Source organism: Miscanthus floridulus, chromosome 3 (assembly GCF_019320115.1).
Source record: "Miscanthus floridulus cultivar M001 chromosome 3, ASM1932011v1, whole genome shotgun sequence".
NCBI classification, from domain to species: Eukaryota; Viridiplantae; Streptophyta; class Magnoliopsida; order Poales; family Poaceae; genus Miscanthus; species Miscanthus floridulus.
Window position 1 is genome coordinate 19,222,323 of NC_089582.1, and position 19,629 is coordinate 19,241,951.

A 19,629-nucleotide genomic window follows, 5' to 3' on the forward strand; every position below is an offset into this window, starting at 1 on the left:
AAGAATTAGCACCGGACAGGCAATTGATCATCATTCTATACAATTTCCATGCATGACCAGTAATACTAAATACTCCCTCGGTTCCAGAATGATAATTATAATTCAAACCCGAAAAAATCAACTCATATAAATTTCGACCATATTTATTTAAATTATGAACAAGTTTAGAATATGAAACTTATATTAATGAATTTTTATTCAAAGTGTCTCTGAGGCTATATTAATTCTTTAGCAAAATGACAATATATAGTAAGACAAATTAATAGTCAAAAATTATTTTGTCTGTTTGATCTTATATTTCTATGATCTCATAGTGTTTTGCAGCTTATATATGCTCAGAGAGTGTCCTCCAAAGTCCAAGTCCTTGCCACGCTCTAAACCATCTGCAGACCATATGAAAACGAGAGGTTCAGCTCGTGATGCTATATAGCTAGGGATGAAAACGGTACGGATATTTTCCGACCGTATTCGAAACCGAATTCGTTTAGAAAGGTTGAGATCTGTCCGTATCCGAGTCCGAATATCTAACATCCGATACCGTATCTGTATCCGAATACTCAAATCGCATATTTAAGATGTCGATATCCAATCGTATCCTATCCGACATAGTTGACACTATCCATATTCGAATCTGAATCCGGACAGAAATATGAAAACAAATGTAATATCGGTGATATCCGTCCGTATCCGATCCGTTTTCATCCCTATATATAGCGACAAAGCAACCCGATTGAGACTTCTGTAGAAAATCCGGGGTTTCCACGAATTTCAGTCAAAGGAGCATGCAGATTTTTCTCCGTCCGAAAGCAAAATTTGCCTGTGACGCGGAGACTCTGTACATGGTCTCTGCTGCCTGCTGGACGCTGTCACGGTCAACACGGGGGCTATCTCGATCTGCTCTTGTTAGTTTTGTGTACGTCAGCAAGTTATTCCAGTCTTACACGTACCTTAGCTTCATGGTTGATTAAGAGTATGGTCAACATGGCTAATCACGTATTGTCATGCCTATTCGTGCATGCATCAAATTCTAAGTGTCGTATGCTTTATTTTATGCATGTACCCATGCTTATTGTCATGGCAGCCAGCGTACGCAAATTTGACACTGTGTTCATAAGTCTCGTATGCTTATTGTCATGCTTATCCATGCTTATCGTCTTTGTTTGTATATTCCCTCCGTACATAAAAGAATGCAATTATGGGATCCATGCCGGTCAGATAAGGTCAAGTTTGACCAATTTTATAATAAATAGTATTAGTATTTATATCTCTCAATAAATTTATCATGAAAATATATTTTATAACTAATCTAATGATACTTATTTTATAGCATAAATGTTTGTGCTTTTTATATAAATTTAATCAAAATTCAAACTTTTTGACTCTCGAGAAACAAGAATTGCATTATTTTGTGGACGGGGGTAGTATATAATAATTCAAGATGGGCATATAATATACATGGCTGAATATTGACACATATCATTTTCAAGGCTACTTACTGAACAGATATTTGACAGTGTGTTCTGAATCGGTGAAACAGTAATACTAATATATATAAGTGGCTACGGCGCCCTATGGCCGACGTACAGCCGTACATGCAGGTACAAGTAGGGGTTTTGACCTGAAGACAAATGTAACATCCTAGTAGCTCCGTTGTGAACCTGTAAATTGCGATCATATTCATGCGTGGTTGCATGAACCTGCTTATCTTAATTAGATCATTTTTTTAACCGAGCTTGACAGCGAAAAGATTAGGGATCCTTCATAGGTATATAATAATACTCGCTCCTTGTCATCACGGCTGATGTTTCCTCAAAAGTATGTCACTGCCTGAATTTACCGTGGTAAGTAAACAAAGCAGTGTTTGGTCAGCAAGTAGCCATGACTTCAAAATCTGGATGATTTCTAGTCATGTGTATGCCTCTTATATCTTTAATAAATACAAAAGATACACGCGTGCGTGCATGACTGCTGTGTTGTCTTGAGATCTAATTTCTAATGCGTTATTATAGTATAAGGTGCTTTCAGTTTTTACACTCAAAAACACAATGTGGAACACTGGGACTTTCAGTATGCCTTTGCCTCTTCTGCAATGAGATCAATTCAACAGTCATCAGCAAGTTGGTAAGACATGTTCTTCCAATGGAGATTCAAACTGCCTGCGTGTAATTGAACTTTTCTTCTCCGTCCTTGTAATGGTTTAGCACATACCATTTCTTGGTGATTGCATTATTGCGGCCAGCGTTGCTTTATCTTTCCAGCAGCTATATATAATATCATTTCAAATGAAAGGCAAGAAATGCCAAATTTACTTCTTTATATTGTTCATAAATACAAAGAATTAGTGCAAATTTACTGGCTCAAACGCTCAGTTTGCAGGATACAACAAGAATTTCCTGAATGAGAGACAAAAAAATTGCCAAAGATGGTCTTCTAAACATGAAAGTTCATGTATACACACACGCTCAAACACAGTTGTGCTATTTTATTTCAGCAGGGCCAGAGCACATGTTTAAAGGGGGTTCAAGTTCACGAACTCATGCTGAAACTTGAACAAGAATGCAATAATGAGCTAAAATGAGAATCTACTAATACAACTCATCACGGTGAACAAGAATGGCCACAGTCCCAGCTAAGCCTTCTAAGCAATTCTCACAAAAAGGTTGGCCATCAAGTATCAACAGGAATATCCAAGCTGTTTTCTTCGGGTTCTGTGGTTACTTCCCTTACATCAGACACTTCAGAAGAATGGGAATTATCCCACTCAGTGTCCCCGACAGTAGGGATATCAACTCCCTCGTCATCCAACTCAACAATGTTCTCCGTAACTGGTATTGGATCTGTCTCACTTACGCAAGCTTTATCAACATTATCGTCTTCCATGTGCTTCGAAGCAGTAGTGCATGTTAGCCCCTCGATCTCCGGTACGGAGATATCCGACCACTCTCTAGTGTTGTCTAGCACACACTAGCGATGCTGACCCCGAACTGTCGTTGCCGACCACACACTATGGCTAGAGGTAGAAGAAGGGAGGGAGAATAAAGCATACACACAGTTGAGACACCAGCGTTGGCTGGAGCTCTGTATAATTGATGGCAAATCTGAACCCGCTCTCTTTACTGAGTTGCAGTGGCAAATTATATATAACTCTATCCATCTAACATTAGTACAGACATGTCAGACTGTCATGCTGCTACAGTAACTAGGTGTGCCAGCAGGTCTGACTTTGGCGCCTACCCCTGCTGTGGCTACAGTGCGGCAGGTGAACCGTTCGACGCCTGCCCCTACAGCTGCTAAGTGCAGCAGCAGGGAGCCCTTTTCGACGCCGTCTTCACCTGATGCGCATTCACACAAGAGATGCAGAAGATTATGTAATAATTCTTCCCCTAATCCTTCTGCTACCCTTGAACCCCCTCTATGCCGATCATCTTCTTCAGCTCCGTGAGTCGAAGACGGCCGAGCGGCTTCGTGAGGACGTCTGTGAGTTGCCGATCAGTTTCGACGAACTCGATGACGATCTGCTCTCCATCGACACAGTCCCTGAGGAAGTGGAACTTCACGTCGATGTGTTTGCTCCGATCATGAAGAACCGAATTCTTCGTGAGGGCGATGGCGGGCTGGTTGTCCACCATCAGTGCTAGTGGGTGAGTTTCCGCACCGGTCAACTAGCCCAGCAGTCAGCGTAGCCACACAACTTGGTACGCCGCTGTGGCCGCCGCTACGTACTCTACCTCGCACGTAAACAGCGCCACCACCTTCTGTTTTAGCGACAGCCATGAAATTGGAGCCGACCCGAGGAAGACGACCACGCCAGAGGTGCTCCGTCGTCCGTCGATGTCCCCCGCCATGTCTGCATCGCTGGACACAGTGAGCTGTAGGCTGCTTCTGCCTGTCTTGGGGAAGACGATCCCTTGATCCACCGTCCCCTTGACGTAGTGCAGCAGCCGCTTCACCGTAGCCCAGTGATCCTCTTGAGGATCCTCCATGAAGCGACTGACGTAGCCCACGGCGAACGTAATGTCCGGCCTCATGTGGACTATCTAGCGCAGACCGTCGACGATGCTTCGGTAGAGTGTTGCATCCACCTTCGCCATGGTGTTGGCCTTCGTCAGCTTCAGCCGCTCCTCCATTGGAGTCACGCATGGCTTGCACTTAGCCATGCTGCTTCGCTCCAACAGCTTAGAGGCGTACGCGCTTTGACCGAGCATGAGTGCCTCCTCCCCCTATCTCACCTCGATGCTAAGGTAGTAGGAGAGTGCGCCGAGATCGCTCATTCGAAAATGAGCTGTCATCTCACACTTGAAGCCGTCGATGTCCTCTGCACGCGTGCCGGTGACATTCAAGTCATCCACATACACGCCGACGATGAGCTCCTCATTCCCCCATCGCCATGTGTAGAGCACATGCTCAGTTGCGCACCTCGTGAACCCAAGCTGGCCCAGCGTGGCGTCAAGCTTGGCATTCCATGCTCGTGGGGCCTGCCGCAGCCCGTAGAGCGCCTTATGTAGTTGGAGCACTCTGTGCTCTGCTCCCTTGATGGCAAAACCCGGTGGTTGCCTGACGAAGACCATCTCCACCAGCTCGTCGTTGAGGAAGGCTGATTTTATGTCCAGGTGATGGACGCGCCAGTCCTTCGTTGCTGCCAAAGCCAGAAGCAGTCGGATAGACTCCATGCGCGCTACTGGCGCAAAGACTTCCTCGAAGTCAATGCCCTCACGCTAGACAAAGCCTTGGGTGATGAGGCGTGCCTTGTGTTTGACAATGGCACCGAGCTCATCCCGCTTGACCTTGTACACCCACTTTAGGCCGATCGGACGACATCCTGGAGGTGGATCGACGAGCTCCCATATCTCATTTTCCTCGATCGCCTTCATCTCCTCTAGCATTGCCTGTCGCCAGTTTCCATCGCGCTCGGCCAGCGCGAACATGGGTGGTTCCTCTGTGCTGATGAGAAGCAGTTCTGTGTCATTGAGCAGTCATCCCACTAGGCCTGAGGGCCCTATGCCCTTAACAATATCGTCTAGCCTATGGAACCGCACCTCCTCACCATCGTGGAAGGCATCCACAAACTCAATGATGTCACTTGAAAGTGAGGCGAACTCGATCGGCGTCGATGGAGTTCCCTGTTCCACTGGAGTGCTCGGCACAGCACCTAGAGTGCTTGGCACCCTGGTTGCAGTGCTTGGCACTACTCCTGGACTGGTCTGCACCCCTCCCGGAGTGCTCGGCACCTGTCTTGCAGTGATCGGCACCAATGCAAGACCCCTCGGTTCCACTAAGGGAGTGCTCAGCACCCGCCCTAGAGTGGTCACCACCACTGCAGGACCTCCTGGCTCCACTCCTGGAGTGCTTGATACCCCTCCCGGAGTGCTCGGCTCTATCACTGGAGTGCTCGGCACCCCTCCCGGAGTGCTCGGCACCTCTTCCCAGCGTCTCCACCACCATGGATGACAAAGTGCTCGATGATGAAGGTGCTTGTGAAGCCACCAGCTTCCCCCATGCTCGGACTATTCTAGTCCCAAGCTGCCTTCTCGTCGAACACGACGTCGCATGAGACAAGTACCTTGTCTCCACGTGGGTCATAGAGCCGGTATGCCTTGGTACCCTCCGCGTAGCCCAGGAACACCATTGGTGTGCTCCTGTCTTCTAGCTTGGTGAGGATCAGCTTCATCTTCCTGACGTGGCCGATGTAGCCGAATGTCCAAAGGAAGGACACGCTTGGCTTGCTCCCATACCAAGCTTCGAACAGTGTCTTGCCCGTCAGGGCCTTGGTGGGCATGTGGTTGAGGATAAACACCGTTGTGGTCACCGCTTCACCCCAGAACCTTGTCGGCATGCCTTTGGCCTCCATCATGGATTGAGCCATGCCGACCACCGTCTGGTTCCATCACTCCACCACACCATTCCGCTATGGCGAGTATGGCGTGGTGTGGTGTCATACTACACCCTAATCCGTGTAGTACACCGCCGCTTCGTACACGGAGCTTCTTACCGTTCTCGGCCTCCGCGCGCATCTTGAACTTTTTGATCGCCGCCGCCGCTTCATCCTTGCTCGTCAGGAGTTGCAGCCACATGTAGCGACTACAATCATCCATGAGCAAGAGGAAGTACCGTCGACCACCATTTGTGGCTAGCGTGATCGGCCCGTAGAGGTCGCTGTGGACGAGCTCGAGAGCGTCCTCCGCACGATACTTGGTCGTCTTTGGGAACGGTAGCCTCCTCTACTTCTTGGCCAGGCAGCTATCACATAGCTCGCCTCCATGCTCGATGTGGGGTAGCCCTCAGACCATCCTCTCTAGCTGACCAAGCGCATCGAAGTTGAGATGTCTAAACCGGGCATGCCACAGCCACGGTTCCTCGGTGTGCCTTGCCGCCAAGCACACCGGCTGCTCTACCTTTAGGTCGAGCAGGTACAACCGGTTCTAGGACCTCTTCACCTTGGTGAGAAGTCCCTGCTCTCGGTCCCTGATCCTAAGGACTCCATCCTTGATCAGTACCACGCTACCGTGCTCATCCAGCTGGCCAATGCTGATGATGCTTGAACGTGACTGTGGGATGTAATATATATCCGTTAGTGCATGGTGCTTCCCATTCTGACACCTAAAGATGATGGTGCCATGCCCTCGGATAGTCACCCTTGAGCCATCACCAAACTTCACCGTACCGGTAACGTCGTCGTCGAGCTCGAAGAAGGCTGCCTTGGAGCTCGTCATGTGGTTGTTGGCACCAGAGTCCAGATACCACCGCTGCTCTTGCTCGCCACCCACATGTTCGAGGTGGACTTGGACCCACGGTTCGTCGAGGTTGATAGCCTTCAGGGCCTTCCCTAGGTCCTTTCCACCTGTCGTCACCTCTCCCTTCATCTTAGGCCTCGATGTCAGTGCGGTGCACAGAACATCACCATCAGGATAGTGGCCTTCATCATCATCATCAGCTTGCTGCTAGATGAGCCTCAGCCTTCTTCTCCTGCTTGAGATTTGGGCACTCCCGTGTCTAATGGCCCGCCTTCCCTGCAGCGTCGGTAGGCATTGGGTGTCGACCCTGCTTCTTCTTCTCTAGAAGAAGCCTTGCCGTGGTGCTTGCCATCCCCACCGTGGCTGGAGGAGGCTACCCCAGAGTTCCTTCCGAGCAGCCCACTTCTCCTCTGTCAGCTGCAGTTTGCCGCTGTCCTTCATTGCTGTCGCCTACTCTAGGCAGCTCGTCCATCGCTCGCAGATGGCCTTGTCACATCCTCAATGGTGAGGGTGGACAAGTCCAGCATCATCTCTATGGAGAGAGCGATCTGGATGTACTTTATCGACGCGGAGTGGAGGTACTTGTAGACCGCCTCCTCTTTGTCGATGGTGATGTCGTGGCTCTTCAGCTTGCTGATGAGCGTCTGCAGGCGGAGGGAGAAGTCCTCTACCGATTCACCATCCTTGAACTTGAGGTTGGCATACTTTGCTTCAGAAGCTAGGCCGTCGCCTTCTTTGCTCGGTCGAAACCGACGCGCATCGCCGCAATAGCCTTCCCACGTCTCCTTAGCAGAGCTTTTCGCCCCCCAACAGGCTCCCTATACTCCACCGGTACAGCAGCGAGGATAGCCTCCAACGCTGATATGTCACCTTCTTTATTTTCAGTGCCCTTGTCAATAGCATTCTAGAGCCATCGGGCTCTGAACTTGACCTTCATAGTCACCGACAATTCTCCATAGTTGGTGTGAGTCAGCGTCGGACAACTAGTGCCGCTGACCTCCCTCACCGTGCGAAACAACGACCTCCTGTCGTGGCTGAGTAGCCACAGCAGTGTCACTGCTGTCGCCCATCTCCAAACCGCCCGTCATCGCCAGCAGGTTAGTCCGGCGACGGCACTTGTTTGGGCTCTGATACCACTTGTTAGCCCCTCGATCTCCGGTACAGAGATATCCGACCACTCTCTAGTGTTGTCGAGCACACACTAGCGATGCCAACCACGAACTATCGTTGCCGACCACACACTATGGCTAGAGGTAGAAGAAGGGATGGAGAACAGAGCATATACACACAGTTGAGACACCAGCGTTGGCCAGAGCTCTGTATAGTTGATGGCCAATCTGAACTCGCTCTCTTAACTGAGTTGCAGTGGCAAACTATATATACAACTCTATTCATCTAACACTAGTACAGACATGTCAGGCTATCATGCTGCTACAGTGACTAGATGTGACTAGTAGGGCTGAATTTGGCGTCTGCCCCTGCTGTGGCTACAGTGCAGCAGCAGGGAGCCTTTTTTGATGCCGCCTTCACTTGTTGCGCATTCACACAAGAGATGCAGAAGATTATCTAACAGTGCAGAGCTCCGAGCTCTCTTCACAAACCTGTATTGTGCTAGTCTCTTGCCTGGAAAACATATAATCTCCCATTAAGCTATCTCTAAAAGAATCTAGTTTGAGAAAGTTGCAACTGGATGAAAACAAAAGTAAATCAAATAGAATTATAGACGCCAAACCTTTGTATTTGAGATTGTAGAGCATCCACAAGGGCTAGGAGATCCTCCTTTTCTTTGATGGCAGACTCAAATCGGCTCATGGATTCTTTTATGCGGATGTCAGCATCAGCTGCTGAGACCCTAGCTTTCTCTTCAGCTCTGACAACAGCTGCTTCTAGAATTACAGCATTTCCTCTAGCTTTTCCTAGTTTTGAGCGCCACATCTGAGCTTCTTGAAGAGCAGAATCTCTCTCTGTTAGCAAACGATCTCTCTCTTCAACAAGAAGCTTTGCTTTCTCCTCCGATTCTCTTAACTGAAACAAAAATACAGACAAGTTCAAATATTTTCATTGACATGAAGCATTCTCATGGTGGTCTGAATCTAGTCTATAACACTTTAACTAATAAGCATTAGAAGATATGTGTACTGTATGCGATTGTTACCCTAAGCAAAGATGCTTCAACTTGTTTCTCATGGTCTTGTTTCAGACGTTCAAGTTCTGACGTAAAAAATCTTCTCTCTTCATCAATTGAACGTGCTGCAGAAGCAGCAGTTTCAGCTGCATCTGCAGTCTCCTGTAACTTTTCTGCAATTTCATTGATGGTAGAATCACGTGCACGAATATCCTGCAACAATTGGTGGAGTTCGTCGTCTTTAACTCGAAGGGTCTCCTGTTGGTCACAGAAGCATTGCCATTGCCAGAAAAATAGAAACAAGAAAACAATTTCAGTATCCAATCATCAAATTATAGCATATTATAGTTTTAGAAGTATCGCTTTGAAAGACAGACTACAATAAAGTTATCCATCATATGAGCTTTAAATGTTTTATTATAGATGTTAAGTTCATTATCAACTTTTGCATCACAGGATTACAAATCAGTTTTCAGTCAGTCAGTGAACTTTTATGAAGTATTGTTGTCATATAATCCAGCTATAGCAACAGGGTGCTGAAAGGGAATATATATCTCCTGTTGGTTGCAGCAAATTTAGTATGCCAGGAAATTGGCTGGTAACTGACAAAATTCCTGTTGATTTAGCAATATTTTTGTTGATTTGGCAAAAAAAAAAAAGTTATCATCTATACAAAGTAGTATAGCTTCTCACAGTGCATAAATGGTTTCAGCAACTATAGTCTATAGGACACACCATTTGCTGGTTTTTGGAGCACAGTCTTATGTACATTACATCAGCAATTCTAGCATCCACTGCTCAATTACTGAATAGTAATTCAGGTACTCTTATGTAGCAAGTAGTATATGGAAGAGCATACCATCATTATTGTGAGATCATCTAATTGGCCTTTCGGTAAGTTTATTTGAAGTTGAGCCCAAAGTTGCCCTCAGGGAAATCTTCATTGCAGCCTCTACCTCCTTTGTTGCTTCAATTGCAGTGGCATTGGCTACAGCCACAACAGTTGCAACTGTTCCCAATTTTGCAGGACCATTCTCACCCAATGAATTCACGGCCTCCTTATGAGCCTGTAGTACCAACTGAGTCGCACTGCATATGAAGCAAGAAAATATTACTAGGCTTCAAGGTCTGCAGATATAACAGCAGTACACAAAATGGGAAATGATAGATATGTGCACATCGAACATATCATACATCAACCAAACGAAATTTAAGGGAAGAGATATTATATATACTGAGGCTATTGTAAAGCCATAACCTAGTTATACGTTATACTGCATTAATTTAATAGCATTATGCATGACATGTTTCATCATGTTCTTTTTCTGATAAATGGGCAACCAAGTAACATCATCAATGAGGGAACCAAATGAAACCCTTTGCTTTGCAAGATGCTACAAGCAACTGTTTCTTTGTTTCACTTTGGAACAAGAGCGCCAGTAGCACTAACTATTTACAGGAAGCTTTTCTAATCATTGGGGAAGTGGTGAGCAGTGATCCAGGTCAGCTAATGAGAATACCATAGTAGAGCACCAAATAGAGCAAAATTTTCAACGTTTCTGATTCTGGTTAGAAATTACACAATAAAATAACAAGGAGTTTCACATCTGCTAATTCTAGTGTTTACACATGAAAGTCTACTCCCTCCATCCTAGAATACAATGGATCAAAGCATTCAAATGTTTTCATTAATGAGTAAATTGCATGAATTTCCATTTAAATAAACCTACCCGTAAAAAATTGCGTGATTTGCCATTATGTGTGCGGTAGTTGAGCAAGGCCTTCTCTAAATTCACCAACCACAGCCACCATATATATGCATCAACTAAATAGCAGAGTTCAAGTCAAGGATGCATGGGTCTTTTGAAATTTCTCTTAATCTGTCTTAAATATCTAGTATCCAGGACAAAGGGAGTAGTCCACTAATATGGTTTTCTATTTTTTTCCTCTTTTCAGTTCTGCCAATACTGACACTTACAGGAACAAATCAAACAACAACCCACTATAGACCCAGTTGTACAAGTGCAAATAGCAGATTCAACATATATTCAATTAATGTTCATTTAATCTTAGTCAGTCCAGTGGCAGGGAAGAGATAATCCAACAGTAATGCAAAACTCATGGTTCAGGATAAAACCGGTTTCAGGGAATACAAAAGTTAAAAAGATAAATATAATCAAGAACCGGTAGATTATCAAAGCTTACTGTAAAGTGGATACCCATGCTCTTGCAGCGCTGGGAGTTTCTGCACAAAGAAAGTATTCCTTTTTCTGTGGAGTTCCAATATCTAGAACACTAGTCAAAGAACGCAGCGAATCAAATCTAGACAAAAGGAGAAGAGAGGAAACATTATAACACAAAGATACCCCATAATGAAACCCTTTGTAGAGCACTAGAGCTCGGACAAGTACATCTTAATTTTGTTTTGTAGCTAGTTGCATCTGATGTCAAAGAAAACTATCTATCTCTCCCTCTAACTCCTATTCTAAATAAAGTAAAATAATTGAGTAAAATAAAAAAAACTGAACATCTGTATTCATCGCTTTTATGATCTCAGTTCTAATGAGAATAAAATAGTAAAAAAATACAGATACAGCACAGGTGAACTCAGCACATTTTAATTGGGCATTCATTAATCTGATGGATTTTATTTTATTGCTGAAATGCAATTTTTTTCGTCAGCACAAGACAAGCTTTTTTGTTTTGATGACTGTAGCCTATAGGGTATATTAGGACTATAATCAGCATATAAAAGGAAGATTCTCCTTATATGCTAATAATAAATAAAGAAGCCCTAGAAATTTCAACTGCAATCAAGCAGTTTTTGCTGTCAGACGTTGGAAGTAACGGGAAATCAATATGCATGTTGCCTTCGTCTTGGATGCAGAGGAAATGCAAACGAGTAACTTTAGGAACTTTAGTAACTTGTTTGTCAACCCAATAAGTACGTGTGGCATTGATTGTTATATATATGGTTGCATTGGCAGGTAGATAAACCAAAAAAGAAAGTTTCAGTTAGGAATGATGGGAGAATTATCATGACCTGTTGGTTAGGTCCATGTAGAGGTGAGTTAAGTGTCGTAGCTTAGTTGGTTAGATTCATCCTTGCATTATGATGGAACCTGTGTCCATCCGGATGAGCCTGTGACTAAATTGTAATTATTCTCTCAATAGAAGGATGCATATCCAAAGAGTTGGTGGTTTCCAATTCAATACATCTTTCACCTTGCTTGGATCTACTTGCTTATTCCACCATTAGAAACAACATGGCCTAGGAAAGAAACTTCCTTCAACCAAAATTCACACTTGCTTCACTTAGCATACAACTTGTGTTCCCTGAGCTTCTGCAAGATCAACCTTAGATGTTCAGCATGCTCTTCTTCTGTTTTAGAGAATACCAATATATCATCGATAAATACCACCACAAACTTATCCAGAAACTCCATGAACACATTATTCATCATAGTACATAAAGTAGGCAAGGTGCATTGGTCAAAACAAAGGACATAACGGTGTACTCGTATAGACCATACCTCGTAGTAAAAGCTGTCTTGGGATATGTCAGTTGCACGAATCTTCAACTGATGATAGCCAGAATGAAGATCAATCTTAGAGAAAACACAAGCACATCTCAACTGATCAAATAAGTCATCAATTCTAAGCAACGGATACTTGTTCTTGATAGTAACCTCATTGAGTGACCGATAATCAACACACATCCTCTGAGTACCATCCTTCTTGTCAACAAATATAACTGGTGCTCCCCAAGGTGACGAACTAGGACGAATAAAACATTTCTCCTGTAACTCCTTTATTTATTTCTTAAGTTCCTCTAATTCATTAACCCTCATTCTATATGGACAGCTTAGCTTATAGGTGCAGTTCTAGGTAATAATTCAATAATAAACTCAATGTCATGGTCAGGTGACATACCTGGCAAGTCATCGGGGAACACATCCGGAAATTCATCCACCACTGGATCCTCCTTGTTGACGCTATCATCAAGCTGGTTCACTGTGGCTGTCGGTTGTGCTTGTACTACCACATCAACACTGATTCTTTCCCCATTTGGATGCGGTACAACAACTACCTTCTCCTTACACTGAATCACTATTTGTTGTTGTTTCATCCAGTCCATACCCAGAATCACATCAATACCAGATGCTCTCAACACAATGGGGCTCACTTTGAACTCTACCCCCCTTAAGAATAGACTATTCGGAAGACAACGATATGAAGCTTGCATACTTCCCCCTGGTGAGTTTACTAATATAGGATTTTGCATGGCACATAATGGTATGCTATGGTTTCTAACAAATCCTTGTAATATGAATGAATGCGAAGCTCCAGAATCGAAAAGAACAGTGGCAGGGGTCGAGTTGACATCGAACGTACCGAGCATGACTTCTAGTTCCGCAAGCGCCGTCTCGGTAGACACATGGTTCACCTTTCCTGTGTTGGGTGCTGGCTTTTGATAACTATTCTGTGCCCAGAGATCAGTCACACACATAAGCTGACAAATTATGAATAGTATCATCACAGGTGTTTATTACATCACGAATAAGACAGAGTTATCACATAAACGACGGCGGCCGCTGGAATAGAAAAGGCGCGGCGGCGCCATTGCCGGTGAGGCGAGGAGCTCGTCGGAGAAGATTGTTCTTGGCCTACAGAGCATGGTTGGACTCACCGATGACACGGGGAGAGAGAGGAGGGGATGGGGATCTCACCGGAGCCGAAAAGAACGGACAGGAGGCGACGATGGCTGCGCGGCGCTCTGGTGAAACAGCGACGGCTCTTAAGCTCGTGGCGGCACTGATGTAGGGCAAGGTCGGCTACGGCTTCTTTCCAAAACAAGACGAGGAGAGCGGCGCAGGGTCGGGCGACATTTAAAGGGGCGCAGAAACTTGGGAGGCACGGCACCCGTCGCGTAGCAAGGCCGGACTCGGGCGGCGTCGGTGCGGAGGACTCCAGCTCGGGTACGGCGCGAGGAAGAAGGCGCCTTGACAGGTGGGCCAGCGCTATTAGCGGGAGGGAGACGCAGCGCGGCGTAGACTTGGGCCGGGCGCTCGGCTGGGCCGCTGCGGAAGAGTGAGCAGCGGGAGATGGCCAACCTGGGCTTCGGCCCGAGCGGGAAGGAGAGGGATGGCCCGCGGGAGCTAGGCCAGCACTGGAAGCAAGCCGAAGGAATGGGCTGGCGGGAGAAAACGGGCCACGAGCAGAAGCATGCCAACCAGGCCAAAAGGAAGGGGAGAAAGGGGAATTCGTTTTCCTTTTTCCAATTTTTCCAAAACCATTTCAAAATCAATTTTGAATGCAAATTCAATTCAACTTAGAATCTGATTTCAAATCAAGCAATACAAAAAGATATGCAGCAGCATGGATGCACACACATGATTGTGAACCTACTTTTGATTTTAATTAAATAAAATTATTATTTTCCTAAATTCAAATGCCCACAAAACTGCATAATTAATCATTTTCTCCTATTTCAAAGTTATGCAAAATTTTGGGTGTTACACTCTTAGAGTCATTGCATGCTTGCATGGCTATCCGTTCAAGTGAGCTAGTCTCCGGACAGCGACTTAATGGGCCCGGATAGTAGTAGTGAGCGAGGTTGAGCTACGACTATTATAGTTTGTTTGGTTGTTTCGTTCCTATCGGTATTTGGTTGAGGAACCAATGGATGGAACAGCTCCCCACCATAGAATATTCGCTCGGATTCGGAGCGAGCTCGTTCCAGAAAATTAGTCGGACGAGCTCTCGCTCCACTCGAACGGCGTTCACGTCACATCTCTCGTGTGCATCAGCAGAAGTATGCACGGCGGTGGCTAGACCCAAAGCCAGAGTGGGTGGAACCAGTGGCGGATCCAAAGGGGGGGCTGGGGGGGCTCCAGCCCCCCCTAATTTCTTGATTTCAATGCTAATTACTGTAGCAAAACTTGATTTCACCGTTAAATCTTCGTGTAAATCAACATCTCTGTTGTTTTAGCCCCCCCTTATCCCGCATCCCACATCCGCCACTGGGTGGAACCATGACCATGGTTGGTCGGTGCTAACGGCTAAGATGGGCAGAGACAGCACGACTGGGCAACGCACGCAGAGACAGCCGGGCGGGGCAGTTAGATCGGAGGTGGCTAGTAGCGGGCAGAGGCGGCCGAAGGCGGGGAGAGGTGATTGGGCGAAGGGCGAAATCGGTGGAGGCGCAGCGTAGGAGGAGACGGCTGCAGACGGTTCCTGTGGATGCGGGAGAAGAGAGCGCAGCCGAAGATGAGGTAGTTGCGGCCGATTCCTGCAGAAGCAGGAGAAGAGGATAAGGTATAGGACTTGACTGACATATGGGGCCCACACTTATGGTGACCTAACAGATCTGTCATCCTATCCTCCTCCCATCCATCCAACCATACAACAAAATGAAAATGTTCCATCCCTTAAAAAAACAATAGAATGAAACCATCCATCCCTGAAATCAAGAATGGAACCATTCCATTCTACCTCGCTCTCAACCAAATACATCCTTAAAGATTACCTATACGCTTGTACTAAAACAAACTTTGCTTGTACTAAAACAAACTTTGCTTTAGATAAATCTGTCTAGGTCTATCTCGATGTGTTCTATGGCTTATTTAATGTGTCTACCCATTGTCACAAAGAAATTTTCAACCTAAAGCTAAATATCTATCGACTACTCCCACAGAAGCAAAGAAATTTTCAACCTAGAGCTAAATACCTATCAAGCTACTCCATTCAAGTAAAGGCATACAAGTTGCAATAAATTAACGTAAATGCAAAAAAAATAAATACATTAAAAAAAGGGATCCACAAACTTGGCACAAGTATATAGATTTCAACAATCTTGCCGATCAACTTATGGGAAATATAATTCATCGCCCTCTGATAAGTTGTACCAGCATTCTTCAATTCAAAAGTCATTACAACCCATTCAAATAAGCCGATTGCACCGGTGCACCTAAAGGCTTGTTTTTGCTATGTCTTTCTCATCCATAAAAATTTGATTATAACCTACATTACCATCCATAAAACTAATTACCTTAGTGCCTAGGCCGCTGCATCTACCAACATATCGGCTATTGGCATCGGATACCCATCTATCGGTGTAGCCTTGTTCAAATCCCTAAATCAATACAGACACTCAACTTCTCATTTTTCTTATACATAGGAACTACACTCGATATCCACTCTGCATATCGGCAAGGTCGAATAAATTTTGCTTCTAATAGCCTTTCAGTCTCCTTCTTAATATCATCAAGAACATTTGGATTAAATCTTCTTGGAGCTTGTTTAAATGGCCAATATCTAGGTTTGATTGGCAACTGATGTTCAACAATTGACCGATCTAAACCAGGCATTTCATAATATTCTCAAGCAAAATAATCTTTAAATTCCTTTAACAATATCAATTCTTGTTTATACTCATGATTTAATTTAGCACTCACATACGTCGGCCAAGGCCTATCTCCAGGACCAATATCTATTTCTTCTAACTTATCGGCCGACGTAAAGCCATGTCATAGTTTACCATCTGTACCATCTATTGGATTATCCATTAAAACAAACTTTCAGAGCCGACTGCTCGGATCTGCTGTTGGCTTTCATCATTGATCCTAATGAAGCCTCCTTCCCATCGCTTGCCAGATAAACACTCAAAATCTTCTAGTTCCCAATACATTGGATTAGCTATTGCTATACTCACAGAATCATTAGCATAAACTAGCTCAACATTGTCTCCATGCCATTGAATTAAGCATTGGTGCATAGTCGATGGTACAAAACAATTGGCATGAATCCAATCACAACCAAGGAGCAAACTATATGAACATTTTCCGTCAATGACAAAGAATGTAGTGAGCAAAGTCTTGCTTCCAATTATTAATTCAACATTTATTGCCCCCCTGGTTCTAGACGCATTACTCTCAAAATTCTTAAGCATTATGTCAGTCTCAATCAAATCCTCTGGTCCTTTACCAAGCTTGTGAAAAGTAGAATAAGGCATCAGATTAATAGAAGCACCTCCATCAACCAACAGTTTACTCATCGGCTTCCCATCGACAAAACCTTTCACATATAAAGCCTTCAAATGTCAATGCTTAATTGGTTTATCAAATATAGCTTGTTATACCAATGTCAACTAGGGCTGCCATCTCTTCATACTCTGATTCATCAAAGTCTGAATAAACTTCATTGATCTGCTGGAGCTTTAAATTCAGGTGGATAAAAAACATTTGAATATTAGCCGATGGTTGACCCTTATCGGTTGTTTGTTTAGCACGCCATACTTGCGGTTTAGATTTCTGAGCTTGCTCTAATTCTTTGCTCCTTAGGCGTTGTACTCTTCTCTTCTGACTTCTTGTTAAACCTCATGTAATACCACTTATCCTTCCTACCAAACATACTCTTCATCATCTTCTTCCTCATAATCAGGCCCAGTTCTGATCAACAACTCACTTTCCAAGCCTGATCATGAATACTTCTGTTTTTAAGCTGTCGATCCACATCATTACATTGATTTTCAATTCGATCATGGATATAACGGTGGTTGACTTGAGATTGCCTAAACTCCCAATATTGTTCGCTACATTCTAAGCAATTATTTCTAGTAGGCAATCTCAAACCTTCGTTCCAACAATGTCTGAAGAAAGAGCAATTTTAATATGACTCAGCTTGTTCTCTTTCATATCTCTCTTCTTTTGTTGACGTTGATATTCCTTCTCTTCTAACCAGCACTGATAATCTTTCTCCTTGTGCCGTTGCCATTTATTCAACAGAATTCAAGATGTAACACGTGGTTTCATCGCACCATCTCTCGATGTTTCTCCCTGCTCATATGGGCTCTTTTGTTGGTCACGATGCCTTTTGGTTTCTCTATATTCATCAGATCGATATTTTCATCTTCGGATCAACTGTTCTAGTTTCTCTTGCCCTGGCTGAAGTTAAAACTTTAGCTTTCCCTTTGAACAACTTAGCATCAACCATATTCTGATCCTTTGGGAAAGGATTATCATCAACTTTTATTTTCGGAGCTGTATCAAATTTAAGCTTCCCTTGTTGAATGGCCCTCTGAATATGCTTGCCGAAAAATTCTGCAATCATTTGTAGTATGAGAAGTAGTGTTATGGTGTTTGCAGAACTTCTTATTCTTCAACTGATCGGCAGGTAATATAACATGATTAGCAGGCAGTTTGATCTGTCCCTTCTCAAGGAAGAAATCAAAAAGTTTGTCTGCTTTTGTAACATCAAAATCATAATTCTCTTCAACTTCTTTTGCCTAAGGATTTGGAACCATTACTATCTTTTTACCCCCAAATCCATTCAGCTGCAGCAATTTCCTCTTCTTCATCATCCTCATTGACTAAATATGGATTATAAGTTTCAGCGATTGCAGCATTCTTCTAGAATCGGGTATCTCTCCGTATATTCTGAAATTGGCTATTAAGTGCTGCCACCCGTTGAGTCAATTGACCTAAATTGTCAAATTCTTGCCCAAGTAACTTTTCTCTCCATGTTGGAAATATTCCTTGAACTGACCAACGTAGCTAGCTGATCATCAGTCAAAATTCAACTGAAAAGCATAAGTTTCTTGTTTCTCGGAACCTTTGAAGGAAACTCAGCACCCGATTCATTAGCTCTCTGCTTTATAGTTATCATGATCTGTGATCTTTCTTTCCCCTAGTCCCTAGTGTAGAAATATGTATGAAATTTCTTTTTAAGATCACTCCAAGTTGGCAATAGAATTAACCAGTTAGTGATGAAAACCAAGTGAAGGCTGGTCCTGATAGGGACAAAGAGAAGAAACGAACTCGATGTGCATCCTCAATAGAGGCTTCACCCAACTGAGTAAGATATCGACTGACATGTTCTATTGTACTTGTGCTATCTTGACCTAGTGAACTTGGTAAGCTCTGGAAGCCTATAATTCAGTAGGAAGGGTCACTAAATCATACCACTCTGGATATGGACGTTTGTATGAAAAGGTCTGCCCTTTTAGGTTTTAAACCAAACTGATTTTTCATCATTTTGGTTACTCTGAGCAACAATTCATCAGCATTTGAGTTTGAATTTCTTGGCAACTGCTGACCCATCTAGCAGATTAAAATTTTTAGTGCCCTGATATCCTGGATTTGGAATCATATTAAGAGTATTATAATCTGAACCATAATGATATTCCTTGTGGGATCTCTATCTATCGAGCCCCTTGCTGATTTACTGCTTGAAATCTCTGATTGAAAACTATTAGGATCTATATCTCTATGAATCCTTTGAACCGATGGTGCTATTTTTTGAGTCGACGGTGGTAATTGGCCTAATGTACCAAAATTAACCATCTAATTCTAAACTTGCCCTATCGGCTGTTGCACATGTTGTACTAACGATCCAGGATTATATTGCATTTGATTAGTAGTAGCACCATGAATTTACTTAGACTGAATTTTGAATTGACTGGGCATCATCACTCTTAGCTAGTACTGCTTCTTGATGGCTAGTATCGGCTTGATTAGTCTCCTAAGTCGATGGATATGGAATATTATAATAAACCGGTCCAACCTGATCAAGCGGAAATCTATGAAACACCTCCTTCATGGTATTGTGGAATGTATTCAAGAAAGTTGTATTATGATTCAACATTGCATCATGAATAGATTTGTTGACAACTTCTACAAAGAAATGCCTATCATCAGCTTCATCTAGTATCTGACTATCCATGCATCAAAACTCTCGGCAGTGGATATTTCTGAATAACTTTATTGTCACATG

The 19,629-nt window shown here is 44.0% G+C and overlaps 1 pseudogene; it reads right to left on the reverse strand.

Annotated features, from left to right (window-relative positions):
- Window positions 1–8,293: 8,293 nt before the first annotated feature.
- On the reverse strand, window positions 8,294–12,994 carry LOC136543292 (uncharacterized; annotated as a pseudogene).
- Between the last annotated feature and the right edge of the window lie 6,635 nt (window positions 12,995–19,629).